At 40.0% G+C, this 23,178-nt stretch overlaps 1 long non-coding RNA gene across 1 annotated transcript; it reads left to right on the top strand.

Moving 5' to 3' along the window:
- On the top strand, positions 425-17,897 carry LOC108636341. The gene is made up of 3 exons (XR_001918283.1): positions 425-555; positions 15,607-15,787; positions 17,384-17,897. It is a non-coding gene; the product is annotated as an uncharacterized LOC108636341 (long non-coding RNA).

Genomic DNA, 23,178 nt, shown 5'->3' with positions numbered 1-23,178 from the left:
CCCTGGAGACAGTCAGTTGAGTCTCTCCAAGTTGATTGGAGCAACCAAGCAAGTGGTTGGTTGCTACACTTTAAAAAATATATATTTATTTATTTGTACCAAGTCTTAGTATTCGGCATGTGGGATCAAATTCCCTAACCAGTTCAAACCCAGACCCTTGCACTGGGAGCAGGGAGTCTTAGCCGCTAGACCACCATTACACTTTTGAGTCACTTATACTCTAGCCCTTTATGGAGTTAGAATATGATGTGGTTTGATTCCTCCATCCTTGCATTATATGTTTCATTAACATATAATGAAGTTCTCAAAAATATCTCAAAATAGAGTTAGTTGGGATTTACTCTTTAACTTTTAAAAATAACACTTTTTAAACAGTGTTTCAATACTCAGTAAGACTGTCAATGTTTTATGTTAACAGAGATAGTGCTTTAAAGGCAGGTCAGCAGAAAAGGAGATGAATTCAGGAATGTCACGTCCATGGCCGGGGAGCTGCAGGGACCAGCAGTCACTGCTCATGTCCAGGTGGACATTCCGGGCCATCTCTGGCTTGCCCAGGTCAGTGTCACCATTCAAGCAGGTAAGAGTTTCAGGAGTAGTGTGTCCAGGCAGTGACAGTCCCCAGAGTCTGGCAAGTGACAATGCAGAATGTTGCAAAGTAGATTCCCTAACATAAAGCAGGATATCAGCTAGCCACTTTGCGGGAGGTCAGCCCTGCCTCCAAGTTTGAAAGAAGACCAGCCGTGCCAAACACCCTTTCTAAGTGAGACTCCTTCCCAGCCAGGGCACTGAGGTGTTGAAGGGAAAGTTGTGTCAGAGTCCTAGTTGTGATGGTTGTGCATGTGTCGTGGAGGTTGGCAGTAAAGATGATTGATTGGGTACATACTCCACGTATCAAACTTAAGGAGGGCTGCAGTTCTAACATTAGATATAATGTATTTGAGATCCTGAGTTGATTTCCTTTAATTATATATCTGGAAGTGGGACTGCAGGATCATACGATAGTTCTAGTTTTTATTTCTTAAGCACCCTCAATACTGTTGTCCATAATGGCTGAACTAGTTACAGTCCCACCAACAGGGTACAGTTCAGTTCAGTCACTCAGTCGTGTCCAACTCTTTGCAACCCCATGAACCACAGCACGCCAGGCCTCCCTGTCCATCACCAACTCCCAGAGTCTACCCAACCCTTGTCCATTGAGTCAGTGATGCCACCCAACCATCTCATCCTCTGTTGTCCCCTTCTCCTCCTGCCCTCAATCTTTCCCAGCATCAGGGTCTTTTCAAATGAGTCAGCTCTTCGCATCAGGTGGCCTAAGTATTGGAGTTTCAGCTTCAACATCAGTCCTTCCAATGAACACCCTGGACTGATCTCCTTTAGGATGGCTGATTGGATCTCCTTGCAGTCCAAGGGACTCTCAAGAGTCTTCTCCAACACCACAGTTCAAAAGCATCAATTCTTTGGCACTCAGCTTTCTTTATAGTCGAACTCTCACATCCATACATGACTACTGGAAAAACCATAGCCTTGATTAGACGGACCTTTGTTGACAAAGTAATGTCTCTGCTTTCTAAGTCTAGATTGGTCATAGCTTTCCTTCCAAGGAGTAAGCATCTTTTAATTTCATGGCTACAATCACCATCCACAGTGATTTTGGAGCCCAGAAAAATAAAGTCAGCCACTGTTTCTCCATCTATTTGCCAAGAAGTGATGGGACCAGATGCCATGATCTTAGTTTTCTGAAAAGCCAACTTTTTCATTTTCAGGGTTCCCTTTTCTCTGCACTTTCATCAACACTTGTTACTGCTTGTTATCATCCTAACAGGTGTGAGCTGATACCTCATTGTGTTTTATTTGCATTTCTCTGATGATTATGGTCAGTTTTAAGACACTTTTATCACCCCAAACAATCCGTTCTCATTAGCAGTTACTCTCCATTCCTCCCCCAAATCCCTACTCCTAGATAGTCACTAATCTACTTTCTGTCTCTATCAGTTTGCTATTTTGGACATTTCATATGAATGCAGTTGTACACTATGTGGTCCTTGGTATATGGCTTCTTTCACTTGGCTTACTGTTTTCAAGGTTCATGTTGTAGTATGTAGCAGTACTTCATCTTTAATACTAGAATCTATTCGGTTATATGTATATATCACATTTTGTTATCAGTTCATCAGCAAATATGCATTTAGACTGTTTCCATTTTTCGGCTATCATGAAGAATTTTGCTGTGAGCATTCATATGCAGATTTTTATGTGGCAAGGTACAGGATTTCTGTTTTTTTAAGTTTTCCCCAGTCTAAAGTGCAGTCTGGTTTGTGAACCACTAGTCTCATAGATTCGTGACATTGTACGGGAGACAAGGATCAAGACCATCCCCATGGAAAAGAAATGCAAAAAAAGCAAAATGGCTGTCTGGGGAGGCCTTACAAATAGCTGTGAAAAAAAAAGAGAAGCGAAAAGCAAAGGAGAAAAGGAAAGATACGGGCATCTAAATGCAGAGTTCCAAAGAATAGCAAGGAGAGATAAGAAAGCCTTCCTCGGGGCGATCAATGCAAAGAAATAGAGGAAACAACAGAATGGGAAAGACTAGAGATCTCTTCAAGAAAATTAGAGATACCAAGGGAACATTTCATGCAAAGATGGGCTTGATAAAGGACAGAAATGGTATGGACCGAACAGAAGCAGAAGATATTAAGAAGACATGGCAAGAATACACAGAACTGTACAAAAAAGATCTTCCCGACCCAGATAATCATGATGGTGTGATCACTCACCTAGAGCCAGACAACCTGGAATATGAAGTCAAGTGGGCCTTAGAAACCATCACTATGAACAAAGCTAGTGGAGGTGATGGAATTCCAGTTGAACTATTTCAAATCCTGAAAGATGATGCTGTGAAAGTGCTGCACTCAATATGCCAGCAAATTTGGAAACTCAGCAGTGGCCAGAGGACTGGAAAAGGTCAGTTTTCATTCCAATCCCAAAGAAAGGCAATGGAAAAGAATGCTCAAACTACCACACAATTGCACTCACCTCACACGCTAGTAAAGTCATGCTCAAAATTCTCCAAGCCAGGCTTCAGCAATATGTGAACCGTGAACTTCCAGATGTTCAAGCTGGTTTTAGAAAAGGCAGAGGAACCAGAGATCAAATTGCCAACATCTGCTGGATCATGGAAAAAGCAAGAGAGTTCCAGAAAAACATCTATTTCTGCTTTCTTGATTATGCCAAAGCCTTTGACTGTGTGGATCACAGTAAACTGTGGAAAATTCTGAAAGAGATGGGAATACCAGACCACCTGACCTGCCTTTTGAGAAACCTGTATGCAGGTGAGGAAGCAACAGTTAGAACTGGGCATGGAACAACAGACTGGTTCCAAATAGGAAAAGGAGTCCGTCAAGGCTGTATATTGTCACCCTGCTTATTTAACTTATATGCAGAGTACATCATGAGAAACGCTGGGCTGGAAGAAACATAAGCTGGAATCAAGATTGCCGGGAGAAATATCAATAATCCCAGATATGCAGATGACACCACCCTTATGGCAGAAAATGAAGAACTAAGAAGCCTCTTGCTGAAAGTGAAAGAGGAGAGTCAAAAAGTTGGCTTAAAACCCAACATTCAGAAAACTAAGATCATGGCATCCGGTCCTATCACCTCATGGGAAATAGATGGGGAAACAGTGGAAACAGTGTCAGACTTTATTTTTGGGGGCTCCAAAATCACTGCAGATGGTGACTGCAGCCATGAAATTACAAGACACTTACTCCTTGGAAGGAAAGTTATGACCAACCTAGACAGCATATTCAAAAGCAGAGACATTACTTTGCCAACAAAGGTCTGTCTAGTCAAGGCTATGGTTTTTCCAGTGGTCATGTATGGATGTGAGAGTTGGACTGTGAAGAAGGCTGAGTGCCAAAGAATTGATGCTTTTGACCTGTGGTGTTGGAGAAGACTCTTGAGAGTCCTTTGGACTGCAAGGAGATCCAACCAGTCCATCCTAAAGGAGATCAGTCCTGGGTGTTCTTTGGAAGGACTGATGCTAAAGCTGAAACTCCAATACTTAGGCCACCTGATGCAAAGAGTTGACTCATTGGAAAAGACTCTGATGCTGGGAGGGATTGAGGGCAGGAGGAGAAGGGGACGACAGAGGATGATGGCTGGTTGGCATCACCCACTCGATGGACATGAGTTTGGGTGAATTCCGGGAGTTGGTGATGGACAGGGAGGCCTGGCGTGCTGCGGTTCATGGGGTTGCAGAGTCGGACATGACTGAGTGACTGAACTGAACTGAACTGAACTGAGTCTCATAGATTATGAGTGACTAGACGGTGTTTTTCATTGGACTGACAAATCATTTGATCTCTCTCTCCTATGCTTAATCTATCATTTAGACAAAGCATGGCATGCTATAGAACCCCAACAAATATTTATTGAAATAGAAAAGAACAACCAAACCTTTTCATATTAGAAACCCAGTGAAATGACTCTTTATAATCAAGACACTATTTCACTAAGGATTCCAGATCTGTACAGAAGTGTCCTAAATGTTAAAACAAAAAAAATAAAAATTTCTTCTGACAGTTTGTCCAAGTGGAGCTTGTTGTCTTGGTGGTAGTCATAATGCAGCTGGTGAAACAGTGCTCACTGCATGAATTCCAGAGGAAAAACGAGATTGAATCTAATGCAGTCTACAAGTTAATGTTGACCTTTCCCAAGTTCCAAGATCAATATTAATTACTGCTGTGCCACGTAATTATAAAAGTGCCATTTAATGTTTCACACCAAGAACATGGGTAGGGAGAAAAAAGAAATTGGGTTAGATCTGTGGTTTCTACATTTGTAATTACCATCAGGTCCTCTTTGGAACATTGAAGTTAGGATAGATGATTATTGTTACTGTATTAATGTCCATAGAGGTATTGCCATTAGGGGGATATTCATTCTGGTTTGCTTGGGGTGAATCTGGGGCATCCTGGTCTATACTTGTTTCCTGGTGCACTTATTAAAAGCTTCTTTCACTCAGAAGTGTCCTATTGTACCCAAACCTGTTCATCTTTGGGAGACTCCTCATTTTCTGAGATGACAAGATTTCCAGTCTCATCTTGTACATTTTCTGTGCAGACCTGGAATAGAATATTTCTCAAAGGAGACCCGACCCTGTTGAGTGATAAATGACATCTGGCGGCCACAGTTTGGGCATTAGAGGTGTCTTTTGGGTTGGTCATTGTTTCTTAGCCTGTTCAGTGGAAAGAAGTAGGAATTTTGTAAGAAAAATTGTGCCATGAGTTCAGACTGAATCATTTGGGAGTTCCCTGGTGGTCCAGTGGTCAGGCTCCTCCCTTTCAGTGCCGAGGGTCCAGATTCAATCCCTAGTTGGGGAACTAAGATCCCACAAGCTACAGGGTGTAGCCCTCTCCCCAAAGAAGTGTCCTGTTCTGAATAATAAATTTCATGATTACCCTAGCTTTAGGTGCCAATTCATGGACACACTTACCAACTTGATAGATTTTGAATGTCATCTTTAAAAATTGAGTTTTTAAACCCATTGTATGAACTGATTTTTATCTGAAAGTTTTGCTAATTAATTTTACATGTTCATAATAAATGCTTTGCATGCACATGTGCTAAATTGCTTCAGTCAGTCTTGACTTTTTGCAATCCTATGGACTGTAATCTTCCAGGCTTCTCTGTCCATGGGATTCTCCAGGCAAGAATACTGGAGTGGGATGCCATGCCCTCCTCCATGGGATTGTAGCATTTAGAAATTACTACTCTGATAACTGGCATGTTAGAGCTTTACTACCTAATCTATTTATGAGACTAAATCCCCAAAGGTAACTTTGTCATCTGCCTTGTTTTCATGAAGTCATGGTGAAGAATGTGCAGCTGTGTGATCGTGAGACATGTCCCAGGCTTGTCTTCTGGTAGAAATAATTATTAATCTCAGAATGAAGAACCCTTTTCTCGAGTTGTTTTGTTCTTTGCTCAAATCATCCTTTCATTGCCTTTGACTATATCCTTTTTCTTCTTTAACATTCAGAACCTTTTATTTTCTCCATCAGAAATATTATGTGTGATTTTAGCTTCCTTTTCAGCCTCATGCTCCCTTTTTTTCCAGAAAACTTGACTTCCATGAAGCTCTTTCATGGATGTAGGGATGTCCCTCCCTCTATCAGAATCACCTAAGGAGGTTTTGTTCTATTTTAATTTTTAAAAATTTTATTGAAGTATAGTTGACTTACAGTGTTAATTTCTGCTATACAGCAAAGTGATTCAGTTACATATATATATATATGCTCTTTTTCATATTCTTTTCTGTTAGTATTGAATGTAGTTCCCTGTGGTATATAGTAGGACCTTGTTGTTTATCCATCCTGTATATAATAGTTTGCATCTGCTCATTCCAAACTCCAATCCTTTCTTTCCCATCCCTCCCTCCACTTTGTCAGTGTCAAAGCTGTTCTCTATGTCTATGAGTCTGTTTCTGTTCATTTGTGTCGTATTTTAGATTCCACATCTAAGTGATAACGTGATATTTGTCTCTTTCTGACTTCTCTTAGTATAATAATCTCTAGGTCCATTCACATTGCACATGGTCTTATTTCATCCTTCTTTGCATGCTAAGTCGCTTCAGTCATGTCCAACTCTGTGTGACCTTGTGGACTGTAGCTCGCCAGGCTCTTCTGTCCATGGGATTCTCCAGGCAAGAATGCTAGAGTGGCTTGCCATTTCTCCTCCAAATGATCTTCCTGACCTAGGGATCGAACCCGCGTCTCTTAATGTCTCCTGCGTTGGTAGGCGGACTCTTTACCATTTTTCCTTATGGCTAAGAGTCCGTTGTGCACACATACCTGTGTGTTGTATGTGCTGTGCTTAGTCACTCATCATGTCCAGCTCTTTGCGACCTCATGGACTGTAGCCTGCCAGGCTCCTCTGTCCATGGGGATTCTCCAGGCAAGAATACTGGAGAGGGTTGCCATGTCCTCCTCCAGGGGATCTTCCCAACCCAGGGATCGAACCTAGGTCTCCCACATTGCAGGTGGATTCTTTACCATCTGAGCCACCAGAGAAGTATATACATATGTACATATATATATACACACAATTTTATATGTATATTTTTTATCCATGCATCTGCTGATGGATATTTCGGTTGCTTCCATGTCTTGGCTATTGTGAATAGTACTGCTGTGAACACAGGAGTGCATACACCTTTTCAAATTGCATTTTTGTCTGGTTATATGCCCAGAGGTGGGATTGCTGGATCATATGGTAAGTCTATTTTTTTGTGTTTTGAGTGAACCTCTCTACTGGTTTCCAGTGGTGGCTGCACCAGTTTATATTCCCACCAACAGTGGCAGAGCATTCCCTTTTCTCCACACCCTCTCCAACCATTATTTGTAGACTTAAATGATGGCTATTCTGACCAGTGTGAGGTGGCACCTCATTGTAGCTTCAGAAACATCTGAGGAGATTTTCAATACAGGTTACTAAGCCTCATTCAATTCTGCTGAATCTAAATCTCTGAGGTTGGTATACAGCAATATTAGTCGACACTAATTTTTGTCCTCATCTCTTCCTTCCCATTTTCTCTCCCCTTCCCCTTTCTTACCTCTGCCTACATGATTAGTGGTCTTGTCTCCAAAGAAATTTGCTAAAAATCACATTTCTTAGATCATAATCCTTTGCCAAGATTCAGTCTGATTCAGTAGGTTTGCCGTGGATCCCCAGGAAGCTTTTTTTTAAGACTGTATTTTTAGAGCAGTTTTAGGTTCAGAGCAAAGTTGAGGAGAGAAAGTACAGAGAATTCTTACATACCTTCTGCCCATAAGGTACAGCCTCCTCCACTAGAGTAGTACATTTGTTACAATCGATGACACATTGATTATCATTCAAAGCCCATGGTATATATACTAGGTTTCATTCTCGGTGTTATACATTCTATGGATTTGGACAAATGTTTAATGGCACGCATCCACCATTATTCTGTCATATAAGATAGTTCCACTGCCCTAAAAATCCTCCATACTCTGTTTGTTTATCCCTTTTTCTTCTCTTAACACGTGGAACACGTGGAACCGCTTACAGTTTTGCCTTTTTCATTACCTTTGTCGTTTGGTTGGTATCACACAGTATGCAGCCTTTTCAGATTGGCTCCTTTCACTTAGTAATATGTATTTGTTTCCTCCATGTCTTTTCATGGCTTCATGGCGCACATTTTTATCACTGAATAATGTTTCATCATCTGTATTTATCACAGTTTATCCATTCACCTTATGAAGGACATTGTAATTGCTTCCAAGTTTTGGTAATTATGAATAAAGCTACTATACATATCTGTGTGCAGGTTTTTGTGCAGACACAGTTTGGGATAAATACCAAGGAGAGTGAGCATAGATTTAGTTTTGTAAAAAGTTGCCAGACTCCCTTCCACAGGGACTGTGCCATTTTGCCTCTTACCAGCACTGAATGATAGTACCTGTTGCTCCACATGCTTGTCAGCGCTTGGCGTTTTCAGTTTGTTGGATTGGAGCCATTCTAAAATGGCAACCACTCCAGTATCCTTGTCTGGAAAATCTCGTGGCAGAGAAGCCTGGTGGGCTGCAGTCCATGGGGTCGTAAAGAGTCAGCCACGACTGAGCGACTCACACAAGCACACACAATGAGTGTGTAGAGTTTAATGTGGTTTTAATTTGTAATTACTAATAGCGTACATTTCTTTTGCTTATTTACCATATGTATATCTTTGATGAGGTGTTTGTATGGGCTTTCTGCCTCTTTTTGAATTGGAAGGTTCATTTTCTTATCGTTGAGCCTTAGAAATTCTTTGAACAATTTTAATAATCCTTCATCAGATTTGTCTTTTGCAGATATTTTTTTCCCAATCTGTGAGTTATTTTCTCATTTTCTTGACATTGTCTTTTGCAAAGAAGTTTTTTTTTTTTTTAATTTTGATAAAATCCAGCGTATCGACTTACTTACTTCATGGATCATGCCTTTGGTGTTATATCTGAAAAGTCCCTGCCATACTCAGGGTCATCTAGGTATTCTCCTTTGTTATCCTTAAAGAGATTTATAGTTTCTCATTTTACATGTAGGTCTGTGATCCATTCTGAGGTAATTCTTGTGAACAGTGTAAGGTCTGCATTCATATTCATTTTTAAAAACAGACTTTATTTTTAGAGGAGTTTTTGGTTCATAGCAAAATTGAGTGGAAGGTACCAAGAAGAAAGTTTATTTTTAAAATGAGTATCATAAGTGATCCTGATGCAGATAGTGAAAGAATTGAGTTATGAGAAGCATGGTCATAATGCCTTCAAATTCTTACTCATTAGAAGTCAGTTCTGCAAATAATGGTGGGCCTTTGATTTTTCCAAAATCCTTGCATTTCTTTGTAATAGAGTATTAGGCAAAAGAAACACATGAAGTTGCATCTTTGTGTTATGAGATTTAAAGGAGTGTCTATAAAGAGTATGCAATGGTGCCTCAAACTGTTCATAAGCTCTCTGCTATAATGTTATTTTTATATTCTAAGTAATATTCCAACCAATGTAGAGCATAATCAGGAAAGGAGACAATGAAAATCTTCCCAAGCATCAACTTGCTTCGTGACCTTGGGCACTACAATTTTCTAGTGAATAGTAGCTTTGATATTATTAGTACACAAGCTAAGTTCCAAAATGTCCTTTCTCTGTAGGCACAGAAAACAAGATGACCTTAGTCTGAAAAGAATTGTTAATGGACCCAAAAGTTAACTCACACGTTGTAAGCAATGGGCAAACAGGTCCCTGTGTCAGTTAACGTGGGTCAGCAGTGGTTTAACAAACCTGCAGTATTAGAAGCTCTCAGAACAGTCACTCCTGTGTTAGATAGAAACCTTGGAGTGAGGTTTGAATAAAAAAGTTATAGGGTTAGTGTTCTCTTGCTGTGAGAAAATGTAATTTATTACTTATAGGAAGGAGCAAGCTGAAAATATTAACTTTTTTACAAAACAAAAATACCAGAGACTTCAAGGCATCATGTTTAAATATAAAAATATTTATTAGTGGCAGGTGAATGTAGGTAGCCAATTGCAAGACATCTTATTATATATATATTCAGTTTAGCTACTGGCCTCCAAACAAGAAATAAAATGTTACCTAAATGTCTAACCACAGTTAAGATATTTTTTCAACTAAAATTGTTCCTTCAGAATAGCAATTTATCATAAATTCATTCATCTGTGTTTAAATGAATAATTGTAAACTTAGTTAATAGTAATAGATTCTAAGTTGCAAGAACAGAAAGATACCAGAGGATACCCTGAAAGTTAAGGAAGACAGAAACAGCAGCCCCACTTGGACTTGTAGAAGAGGAGAAATTTGAATTATTTTCAGGATACAGCATTTACAGTTCTATTTCTGTTGTTTAGTCATTTCATCACAAACAGGGTTTCTTTTCTGTACATCAAGGCTGTATATTGTCACTCTGCTTATTTAACTTATAAGTAACTCTTGCCTGGAAAATCCCATGGACGGAGGAGCCTGGTAGGCTGCAGTCCTTGGGGTTGCGAAGAGTCAGACATGACTGAGCGACTTCACTTTCACTTTTCAGTTTCATGCATTGGAGAAGGAAATGACAACCCACTCCAGTGTTCTTGCCTGGAGAATCCCAGGGATGGGGGAGCCTGGTGGGCTGCTGTCTATGGGGTCGCATAGAGTTGGACATGACTGAAGCGACTTAGCAGCAGCAGCAGCAGAGTACATTATGCAGAATGCCAGGCTGGATGAAACACAAGCTGGAATCAAGATTGCCGGGAGAAATATCAATAACCTCAGATATGCAGATGACACCACCCTTATGGCAGAAAGCGAAGAAGAACTAAAGAACCACTTGATGAAAGTGAAAGAGGAGAGTCAAAAAGTTGGCTTAAAACTCAACATTCAGAAAACTAAGATCATGTCATCTGGTCCCATCACTTCATGGCAAATAGATGGGGAAACAATGGAAGACAGACTCTTTTGGGGGGCTCCAAAATCACTGCAGATGGTGACTGCAGCCATGAAATTAAAAGATGCTTGCTCCTTGGAAGAAAAGTTATGACCAACCTAGACAACGTATTAAAAAGCAGAGACATTACTTTGCCAGCCAAGGTCCATCTAGTCAAAGCTGTGGTTTTTCCAGTAGTCATGTATGGATGTGAGAATTGGACTATAAAGAAAGCTGAGCACCGAAGAATTGATGCTTTTGAATTGTGTTGGAGAAGACTCTTGAGAGTCCCTTGGACTGCAAGGAGATCCAACCAGTCCATCCTAGAGGAAATCAGTCCTGAATATTCATTGGAAGGACTGATGCTGAAGCTGACACTCCAATACCTTGGCCACCTGATGCAAATAACTGACTCATTTGAAAAGACCCTGATGCTGGGAAAAATGAAGGTGGGAGGAGAAGGCGATGACAGAGGATGAGATGGTGGGATGGCATCACCAATGTGATGGATATGAGTTTGAGTAGGCTCCAGTAGTTGGTGATGGACAGGGAAGCCTGGCATGCTGCAGTCCATGGGGTCACAAAGAGTCGGACATGACTGAGCAACTGAACTGAACTGATGTGGCAGCTGTTCCACCATTGTAGTGAATCAGCTTCTCTTGGTCTTCTTTTTTGCTTGCTTCTGCCATTACTGACTTTCCACCATTTCTCTCTGTTTTCTGGCCTCTGCATTTTCATCACTTATACTTACTGCCCTCTCTCCAGGGGTCTCCATTTCTGTCCCACTACCAGTTTGTTACTTCCTTTTGATTTCAGATGTCCTAAGAAGGGAGACTCGATTGGTTCAGTTTATCGTAGTTGTTCCTGTGGGTAGCTTTTGTCTTGGGCCACCTCCTGAACAGCTGATTTGCTTGGGAAGTAGCAACCCCAAGATCAAGCATCTTCTCTGTTTAGTCTGTTCTGTCCAGAGGGCAGCCTCACTTTATCCAGCTTCACTTGACTATGAGCTCTGCAGCAGCTCTGAACACCAGTACCAGTGATTAATCTGACCTCATGAGAGTGCTGGAAGTTTGTGCAATATGTGAATACACTGGAAATCAGCCTTCTAGAAACAGAGAACTTCCCCAGTTCAACTTGATAGGAGGAGTATTCCAATACACCTACCTATCTGAATTAGTGAAATATCTTGAGTTAAAGAACATTTTGCATGATCTATTTATAGATTCAGTAATATCTTAAAATTGAAAGGGAGACCATAACTAAAGGAAAGATAAAAATATCTGCTTGGGAATGCCACATAATATTCCTTATAAGTGGAATCTAAAATATGACACTAATGAATGTATTTACAAAACAGAAACAGACTCACAGAAAGAGAAGACAAACTTATGGTTACCAAGGGGAAAGAGGGTTGGGGAGGGATAAATTAGGAGTTTGGGATTAGCAGATATAAGCTACTGTATATAAAATAGAATATATATAAAATAGAATAAAAGGACCTACTGTATAGCACAAGCCAAATCATTGGAAAAGACCCTGATGCTGGGAAAGATTGAGGGCAAGAGGTGACAGAGAAGGAGGTGATCAGGTGACATCATTGACACAATGGACATGAGTTTGAACAAACTCTGGGAGATAGTGAAGGACAGGGAAGCCTGGCCTGCTGTAGTCCATGGGATTACAGAGTCAGACACAACTGAGCGACTGAGCATGCGCATCTGTGAGAATATATATATATATATATATATATATATATATATATAAAAGCAATGAAATGTAAGTGTGCTCATGAAGAGTTACATTTAAAGGATGAATCCAGAGTTAATATTGTTATATAGAATGAACAGGAAAAGCTTTTTGCAGTTCTTGGGAATGGAATAAAACTAGATACTATTGGGAATAACTGTACTAATGGTAATGGAAGATCCTTATACTGTTAAGGTATTTAGGATTAGATCTGTGTTGAAAGGGTTGTAGAAAGAAATCCTGATGAAACACAGAGTGTTTTCTTCTTAGTAAATAAAAACCCCCTGAAATACCATAACTCTAGCAGGCAGCCTAAAGTTACTACTTCTGGATAAAAATATAAGGAGAATATTGTACTGAGTCTAGTACTTTTTGTTTCTTAACTGAGTTCTAAATTTCTATTCCCTGCCATTTAGTGTCTTCAAACAAATCATATAAAATGTCTCTGAAACTCTGTTTTCTCCTTTGCAAAATTTTAGTTGGAATAGTAACAAGTGACTTGCTTAGCTTGTTCATAGGATTGTTCTAAGAGTCAATTAGAAATGCATAAGAAAGAGCTCTATAAACTGTAACATAGCTGATCAGTATCAAATAGTTACAAATGACATGCTTGATGTTTGAGTATGACTGATAAAAATGACTAGATACCAAGTTAGAAATCACATTAATACTGGTATTGAATGTTTTATGAATATACTTGGGGAGACTTAATTCAATCTAATTTTGAATAGTTCCCTAAATAGTTCTAAAACTTCTCTCATGCAGAATCAGGAGATTCTAACAAAAATTGTTTCTACAAGAAATCCTCAAGTATTTTTTCCCTGGGGCAAGGTTCCAAATCCTTTCGTTGCTTTGAATAGGGTTGTGAAGGTCCTGGAACCTACTGAAAACGAATGAAGAGTAGATACGGAATTTCCTTCATTGAGAAAATTTCTAACTCCCCATTTACTCTCCACTATCTGTTTTCCTCTAGAGAGAGACTGTTACATCCATTTGCTAATTTCTTATACTAATATTTAATATTGTTTGCGTGATTATGCTAAGCACCTAGCTGAGGGCTTTAGATCTGTGTGTGTGCATTCTCAGTTGCTTTGTGTATTTCCTGTTTAATCTTTCTAACTCTCTGAGATAGTATCTCCATTTTTTCAGATAAAGGAATACAGGCTTGAGGGGAACTGAATAACTTGCCCATAATCATACATGACTGAGTTCTGAGCACTGAGTTCAAGAGTCAGTATTCAAACCAAGGCAGTTTGACCCCAAAGTCCTCATATTTAATAATGATATTTGTATGTTAATATTTTAAAGCTATGAATCTTCCTCTAAACACACTTTTGAGTACCATCCCATAAATTTTGATGTTTTCATTGTAGTTAACTTCCAAGCATGATATAATTTCAGTTTTTATTTTTTCTTTGGTCTATAAGGTTGAGACATTTTTAAAAACATCAAGTAGTTGTTTTAGCCAAGTTCTTAGTTACTGGTAGTACCTTTCCTTTGCAATTCACAAAGCTAATTACTAGACACCAGATGTTCTACTGGGGCTTCTCTGGTTTTTTCAAACAGTAAAGAGTCTGCCTGCAATGCAGGAGACCAGAGTTCAATCCCTGGATTGGAAAGATCCTCTGGAGAAGGGAATTGCAACCCACTCCAGTATTCTTTGCCTGGAAAATCCCATGGACAGAGGAGCTTGGCAGGCTACAGTCCACGGGGTTGCCAAGAGTCGGACACAACTTAGCGACTAACATACACACACAGGTATTCTACTGTAACCACTGCAGAGAAACCAGATTCCAAGACAGAACCTCTGAGGAAGCATGTGATCTTCACTTTACAAAGTCAGTTCTGCTAAGTCTCACACAACTGTGTCTTATTGGCAATAGGTAGTCCCACACAGAACCTTAGCTTCGATGGAATGGGAGAAATCTCCTTGACCTTTGACGTTCCAGCTCTGAAGAAATACTACAGATGAATTGAAGTCATATTAATTGAGGCAGCCTTCAGCATCTGCTTTTTTACTCATTTTGAGGGTTCCTCGGGGCTTTCCCGGTAGCTCAGCTGGTAAAGAATCCGCCTGCAATGCAAGAGACCCCAGTTCAATTCCTGAGTTGGGAAGATCCACTGGAGAAGGGATAGGCTACCCACTTCAGGATTCTTGGGCTTTCCTGGTGGCTTGGATGGTAAAGAATCTGCCTGCAATGCAGGAGACCTGGGTTCAGTCCTGGGGATGGGAAGATCCCCTGGAGAAGGGAAAGCTACCCACTCCAGTATTCTGACATGGAGAATTCCATGGGGTCACAAAGAGTTGGACACAACTGACTGACTTTCACTTGAGGGTTTTTCTCATTGTGGTCAGAAAATATAAGTTTAAACAGAGGGGATACATTTACGTGAGGATGTTTTTAATAAATATGTTGAAAATTTTTTTTGGAGATTTGTGACAGTTTGAAAAAACTTATGGAAATCAAATAGCCCAGAGATATTGAAAGAGTAAGAAAAATGATAGGGATATCATCCATGTAAAAAAATATGTAGACACTAGTCTATTTTATCATTTATTACCATAAAATATACACAAATCTATTATGAAAAGTTAAAATTTATCAAAATTTATGTATACAAACACAGGCCATACCTGGCACCATTTGCAGATGAAAGATAAACAAACATAAAACTGCAATATTAAGTCATAATTGTATACAATTAACTTTAGTACATACTATACTACTGAACTGATACTACTATAATAATTTTGTAGCCGCTTCCTGTTGCTATTGCAATGAGCGCCACTTAAAATGTTGTGTGATGCTAATCATCTCTGCATGAGTCGTTTGTTTCTCCAGTAAATTGTGTATCACCCTAAAAAGTGATCTCTTATGATTCTTGCAGGGTTTTCACCTTTTTTAGTGCAGGACCATAAACTTAACAAACACCACGGGCCCCATACAAAGTGCTGCTAGTGATGCTGGAAATACTCACAGGAAGCAGAGAAAAGTCATGGAAAAGTTGAATTGCTTTATATGTGCTATATAGATCAAGGTCTGCAGCTGTGGTTGCCCACCATTTCAAGGTAAATGAATTTAGGGTAACGGCTATTGTAAAAAAAAGGAAATTCATGAAGGTATTGCTGTAGCTATGCCAGGAGACACAAAATCCTTGCACTTTTTGCAAAATACCTTTTTAGCTTGTATTGAAAATGCAGCTTTTATGTGGGTTCAGAATTGCTATTAAAAAGGCATACCTATAGACTAACATGATTTGAGAAAAAGTGGAGAAAATATATGCCAACTTAAAGCAAAAGGAATGTAAAGGATCTAAACTAGAGACGTTAATACCAGAAAAAGATAGTTTGAGTTACAGAGGTGTGGCTTAAAAAATATCAAGTAACAGGAGAAGCGGCTTCTGTTGACCAAGAGGCTGCAGACGAGTTACCAGATGCCATTATGAAAATCATTAAGGAGAAAGGATATCTGCCTGAACAGGTTTTTAATGCAGATGAAACTGCCTTATTCTGGCGGGCAAAAAAATGCCAACAAGAACACTTATTAGTAAGGAATAGAAACATGCACCAAGATTTAAGTAGGAAGAGATAGGCTAACTACTGTTTTGTGAAAATACAATCAGTTTTATCCAAGACAGCCCTTAGCTATAAAGCTGCTAATCCCTGGACCTTAATAGAGAAAGATAAGCACCAGCCGTCTGTCTTTTGGTTGTACAAGAAGGCCTAAACAATGAGAACCTTTTCTTGGGATTGATCCTAACAATGTTCTGTCTCTAAAGTCAGAAAGTACCTTACCAGAAAGGAACTGCTTTTTAAAGTTCTTTTGATACTGGAAAATCTCCCTGGCCACCCAGAACCCCATGAATTCAACATTGAAGGCATCAAAGTGACCCACTTGCTCCCAAACACATCTCTAACTCAGCCTCTAGATCAAGGAGTTCTAGGAAGCTTTAAGGCTCATTACACATGGTACTCTACAGAAAGAATTGTTAATGCTATGGCAGAGTACCCAGATACAGAGAACATCATGAAAGTCTGAAATGATGACACTGTTGAAATGATTACATCATTGACGATGTCATTATAGTTATAGAAAAGCCATGAAAACCATCAAGCCCAAAACTATAAATTCCTGTTGGAGTAAACGGTATCCAGATGTTGGCATGATTTCACAGAATTTACAGGGAAATCATGAAAGAGATCATGGATATGGGAAAAAAAACATAGGGTGGGGTGGGGTGTGGTGGGGTGGGTGAAGGGTTTCAAGATATAGATCTTGGAAAACTTCCAAAACTGCCGGATACCACACTAGAGGAATTGACACAAGATGGCTTGACGGAGGCAAGTGCTTCTGAACCAGTGCCAGACGAGGAAGAAGATATAGAAGCAGCAGTGCCAGAAAATAAATTGACATAGACAGTCCGGCAGAAGGGTTTCCATCATTTAAGACTGCTTTTGACTTCTTTACAACACAGACCATTTTATGGATATGGACACTGGAGCAAAAGCAAATGGTGGAGAAAGCATTGATATCATATAGAAACAGTTTTTAGAAGTATGAAAAAGCAAAAAAGTCAGCTTATTATGTATTTTGATGTAATACTGAATGTGCTTGCCTTTCCTGCCTCCCTTTCCACCTCCTCCACCTCTGCCACCCCGAGACAGCAAGACAAAGCTGTCCTCTTCCTCCTTGTCCTCAGCCTACTCAGTGTGACGATGACAGGATGAAGACCTTTATGATGACCCACCTCCACTTAATGAATAGTAAACAATCGCTGTGCCATATGGATACCATACGAAAACCTATCTGTTGTATATGTATGTGTGTCGTTGTATGAAAATCTAATAACTTCTACAAGAACTGTATGAGATGTTTTTGTGTCATCATGGTTCTCATCACTGCCTAAGAATTCATGGTGTAGAACACTGTGCAAGACTTGTGTTGAAGTGGATGGCATATCCTTTGATAGGCATAAGGTGAGTGACAGTTAATATAAAATGAATAATGTGTTGATTTTCTCACTGTTTCATAACTTTGCTTTCAAAGACTCACAGTACTATTCAATATGCCTCTCTGTTTCTTGTAATTGAAGAAACTGCATATCAGACTATCATCCCAAGTGTTTTTGTAAATCAAAGTACAGTTGATTTATAATAGTATATTAGTTTCAGGTGTATAACAGTGGTTCAATACTTGTATGGATTATGCTCCATTTAAAGTTATTACAAAATAATGAATTTATTTCCCTTTTCTCTACAAAATACCCTTTGTTGCTTATTTATTTTTTATATAGTAGTTTGTATCATTTAACCCCTGTCTTGATCCTCCCCCCTTTCCTATCCCTTAGTTAAGTCACTCAGTCGTTTCCGACTCTTTGCGACCCCATATCCCTACTGGTAACCAATGGTTTGTTCTCTATATCTGTTACCTGTGAGTCTGTTTCATTATATTCATTCATTTTATTTTTTAAATTGCACATGTAAGTGGTTCAGTTCAGTTCAGTCTCTCAGTCGTGTCCGACTCTTCGTGACCCCGTGAATTGCAGCACGCCAGGCCTCCCTGTCCATCATCAACTCCTGGAGTCTACTCAAACCCATGTCTATTGAGTCGGTGATGGCATCCAGCCATCTCATCCTCTGTCGTCCCCTTCTCCTCCTGCCCGCCGTCCCTCCCAGCATCAGGGTCTTTTCCAATGAGTCAGTTCTTCGTACGAGGTGGCCGAAGTATTGGAGTTTCAGCTTCAACATCAGTCCTTCCAAAGAACACCCAGGACTGATCTCCTTTAGGGTGGACTGGTTGGACCTCCTTGCAGTCCAAGGGACTCTCAAGAGTCTTCTCCAACACCGCAGTTCAAAAGCATCAATTCTTCGGCGCTCAGCTTTCTTTATAGTCCAACTCTCACATCCATACATGACCACTGGAAAAACCATAGCCTTGACTAGATGGACCTTTGTTGGCAAAGTAATGTGTCTGCTTAACAGAATATTATCTTTCTATGACTTATTTTACTAAGCATAATACCCTCTAGGTCCATCCACATTGTTGCAAATGGCAGAGTTTCATCCATTTTTGTGACTGAGTAGTATTCAGTTTTATATAAATGCCACGTCTTCTTCATCTGTTCATCTGTTGGTGAACACTTAGGATGCTTCCAAATCTTGGCTATTGTGAACAATGCTGCAATGAAAGTTGGGGTGCGTGTAGCCCTTTTTTATAGTTAGTGTTTTCACTTTGTACAGATATATTCCCAGGAGAATTACTGGGTCATATGGTAGTTCTGTTTTTAGTTTCTTGAAGAAATGCCATACTGTTTTACACAGTTGTTGTTCAGTTGCTAAGTAATGTTTGACTTTCTGCAACCCTGTGGACTGCAGCTCTCTGGGCTTCCCTCTTCTTCCCTATCTCCCAGAGTTTTTTCAGACTCACATCCATTGAGTCAGTGATACCATCCAACTGTCTCATCCTTTGTTGCCCCCTTTTCCTCCTACCTTCAAGCTTTCCCAGCATCAAGGTCTTTCCCAATGAGTCGACTCTTTACATCAGGTGGCCCAAGTATTGGAACTTCAGCTTCAGCATCAGTCCTTTCAATAAAGAGGGTTGATTTCTGCTAGGATTGACTGGTTTGATCTCTGCACCAATTTCCATTCCCACCAACAGTATAGTAGGGTTCCCTTTTCTCTACTTCCTTTCCAACACTTGTTATTTGTAGACTTTGATGATACTCATTCTGACAGGTGTGAGGTGATATCTCATTGTGGGTTTAATTTGCATTCTCTGATGATTAGCAATGTTGAGCATATTTTCAATTAGAAATGTTGAGCATGTTTTCATGTCCCTGTTGGCCATCTGTATGTCATCTTTGAAAAAATGTTGACTCAGATCATCTGCCCATTTTAAAATTTTTTGTTAAAATATTGAGTTGTATAAGCTGTTCATGGGTTTCCCTGATAGTTCACTTGGTAAAGAATCTGCCTGCAATGCCAGAGACCCTGGTTTCATCCCTGGGTCAGGAAGATCTGCTGGAGAAGGGTTAGGCTACCACTCCAGTATTGTTGGGCTTCCCTTGTGGCTTAGCTGGTAAAGAATCGCCTGCAGTGTAGGAGACCTGGGTTTGATCCCCGGGTTGGGAAGATCCCCTGGAGAAGGGAAAGGCTGCTCACTCCAGTATTCTGGCCTGGAGACCTGGGTTCGATCCATGGGTTGGGAAGATCCCCTGCAGAAGGGAATGGCTATCCACACCAGTATTCTGGCCTGGAAAATTCCATGGACTGTATAGTCCATGGGGTCACAAAGAGTCGGACACGACTGAGTGAATTTCACTCATATGAGCTGTTTATATATTTTGGATATTAACCCCTTATTGGTCATATCATTTGCAAATATTTTCCTCCAGTCAATAGATTGTCTTTTAATTGTGTTGATAATGTTCTTTTCTGTAAAAAGATTTAGGTTTAATTAGGTCCTGTTTGTTTATTTTTGCTTTTGTTTCTTTTGCCTTAGGAGACAGATCTAAAATAAATTACTATGATGTATGTCAAAAAGTGTTCTGCCTATGTTCTCTTCTAGAACTTGTATGGTTTCAGGTCTTACATTTAGATCTTTAAACAAGTGTGTGTGTATTAGTGTAGCAGTGTTTCCAATACTATATTATGAATATGACTGTAATACTGTATCCCATGAAGTTTTTGAAATGATTCATTCATTAGTGTATAGACTAGGCTACTGTGAAGCAATTCTGTCAGTTACACTGCTGCTGCTGCTGCTAAGTCACTTCAGTCGTGTCTGACTCTGTGCAACCCCATAAACGGCAGCCCACCAGGCTCCCCTGTCCCTGGGATTCTCCAGGCAAGAACACTGGAGTGGGTTGCCATTGCCTTCTCCAGTGCGTGAAAGTGAAAAGTGAAGGTGAAGTCGGTCAGTTGTGTCCGACTCCTAGTGACCCCATGGACTGCAGCCCACCAGGCTCCTCCATCCATGGGATTTTCCAGGCAAGAGTACTGGAGTGGTGTGCCATTGCCTTCTCTGGTCAGTTACACAAGGCTACAGTAAAGCAATCAATCATATTGCTGCTTCCTCCTTATCAATGCATGAATTCTCAAAACTCATCAGTAAGTAAACAATTTAGTACATGAATGGGCAACAGATTTGAACTGACCTGTTACCAGAGAAGACAAATGAATGGGAAATAAGCACATTAAGGGATGTGTAACATCATCAGTTATTAGAGATATGTAAATTAAAGCTCCATCTAGTTAAAGCTGTGGTTTTTCCAGTAGTCATGTATGGATGTGAGAGTTGAACTTTAAAGAAAGCTGGGTGCTGAAGAATTGATGCTTTTGAACTGTGGTATTGGAGAGGACTCTTCAGAGTCCCTTGGACTGCAAGGAGATCCAACCAGACCATCCTAAAGGAAATCAGTCCTGAGTGTTCATTGGAAGGACTGATGCTGAAGCTGAAGCTCTAATACTTTGGCGCTCTAATACCTGATGTGAAGAGCTGACTCATTTGAAAAGATCCTGATGCTGGGAAAGATCAAAGGCAGGAGGAGAAGGGGAAGACAGAGGATGAAATAGTGGGATGGCATCACTGATGCAATGGACCTGAGTTTGGGCAAGCTCCGAGAGTTGGTGATGGACAGGGAAGCCTGGCATGCGGCAGTCCATGGGGTTGCAAAGAGTTGGATATGATTGAACGGCTGAACTGAACTGAAATTAAAGTCGCAATAAGATACCACTGCACACCTGTTAGAATGTCTTAAAACAGACACATACACATAACATATAAAACCAAATGCTGGTGAGAATGTGGAGCAACTGAAATTCTTATACTTAGCTGGTGAGGATGAAAAATAGTACAGCCACTTTAGAAAGCAATGTGGCAGTTTCTATTAAAGTTAAATATACAGTTGCCAGGTTTCCCTGGTGGCTCAGACAGTAAAGAAAACTGCAATGAGGAGACCCAGGTTCAATCCCTGAGTCGGGAAGATCCTCTGGAGAAGAGACTGGCTGCCCATTCCAGTATTCTTGCCTGGAGAGTGCCGTGGACAGAGGAGCCTGGCGGGTTCCAGTCCATGGTATTGCAAAGAGTCAGACATGACTGAGTGGCTAACACTTCCACTTCATATACTGGTCATGTGATTTAACATTCCTACTCCTAGCTATTTACTCTAGAAAAACAAAAACACATATTCACACAAAAACTTACACATGAATACTTATAGCAGCATTATTCAGAATGGCCCATTTTGGGGAACAATCCAAATGTCTTCAGCTGGTGACTGGATAAACAAACTGATAGCTCCATACAGTGGAGTGCTTTACAGCAAGGAAGAGGAACATACTATGGACACAAATGACAGCATGGGCGAAGCTCTCACGTATTGTGTTGAATGAAAGAAGACAGTCCGGAAAGGCTGCGTTACTTATGTGACATTCTGGGAAAGGCAAACTAGAGGGAAGGAGGACAGATTAATGATTGCGTGAGATTAGTGTTGGAGGAGAGTAGAGCCTGACAAGAAATTTAGGGGAGTTCTGGATCCTGTTGTGTTTGTGATTACACAAATCTGTGCATTGAACTGTACATCAAAAGTAAGTCTGTGTGTAAATTAAAAAGAAAGCAAAACAATATTTAAAAATGCAGATCATTTTAAAATATATTATCATCTATGTCAATTTAAAAATTAATCGACATAAAAATGAAGGAAATTCTGACACATCCTACAATGTGGATGTACCTTAAGGACACTATGCTGAACGAAATATGCCAGTGACAAGAAGACAGATAAACTGTATGACTCCACTTACATGAGGCACCTAGAGTAGTCAAATTCATAGAGACAGAAAGTAGAATGGGTGGCTTGCAGGATGGAGTAATGGGCCTTTACTGTTAAATCGGTACAGAGCTTCTGTTTGGGGTGATTAAAAGTTCTCGTGAAGGATGGTGGTGATACATGCACAAAACTATGAGTATACTTAATGCTACTAAACTATACACTTAAAATGGTTGAAATGGTAAAGTCTCTGTATATCTTGAAAGTGAAAGTGAAGTCGCTCAGTCATGGCCAACTCTTTGCGACCCCATGGACTGTAGCTTACAGGCTCCTCTGTCCATGGGATTTTCCAGGCAAAAATACTGGAGTGGATGTATATCTTACATGCACACAAAAAAGTTAATGGATTACATATTGCTTTTATGTAGGTCTTGACTGAGAAATACTAGGGAAGATGCCTTAGATATGCCCTATTCATGATAATTTTGTGTGCTTTAAAAAACAAAGAAGTTAATCTGTTAACTGTTTCCAAAAAGTCATATGTGATTTCTGTGTAATATGTCACTATAGAACTTTTGTTAATCACAAAATAAGTTAAAATAAGCTCTCAGTGCAAAAACTTGCTTTAAACCCTTCTGCAAAGCCCTAGGCAGCAAGAAAAGCCATGTTTCCTCCCATAACTAATTGCAG

Source organism: Capra hircus, chromosome 7, assembly GCF_001704415.2.
Source record: "Capra hircus breed San Clemente chromosome 7, ASM170441v1, whole genome shotgun sequence".
Classification (NCBI taxonomy): Eukaryota; Metazoa; Chordata; class Mammalia; order Artiodactyla; family Bovidae; genus Capra; species Capra hircus.
Note: the sequence above shows the minus strand (reverse complement) of the source record. Positions and strands in the feature narration are given on the sequence as shown.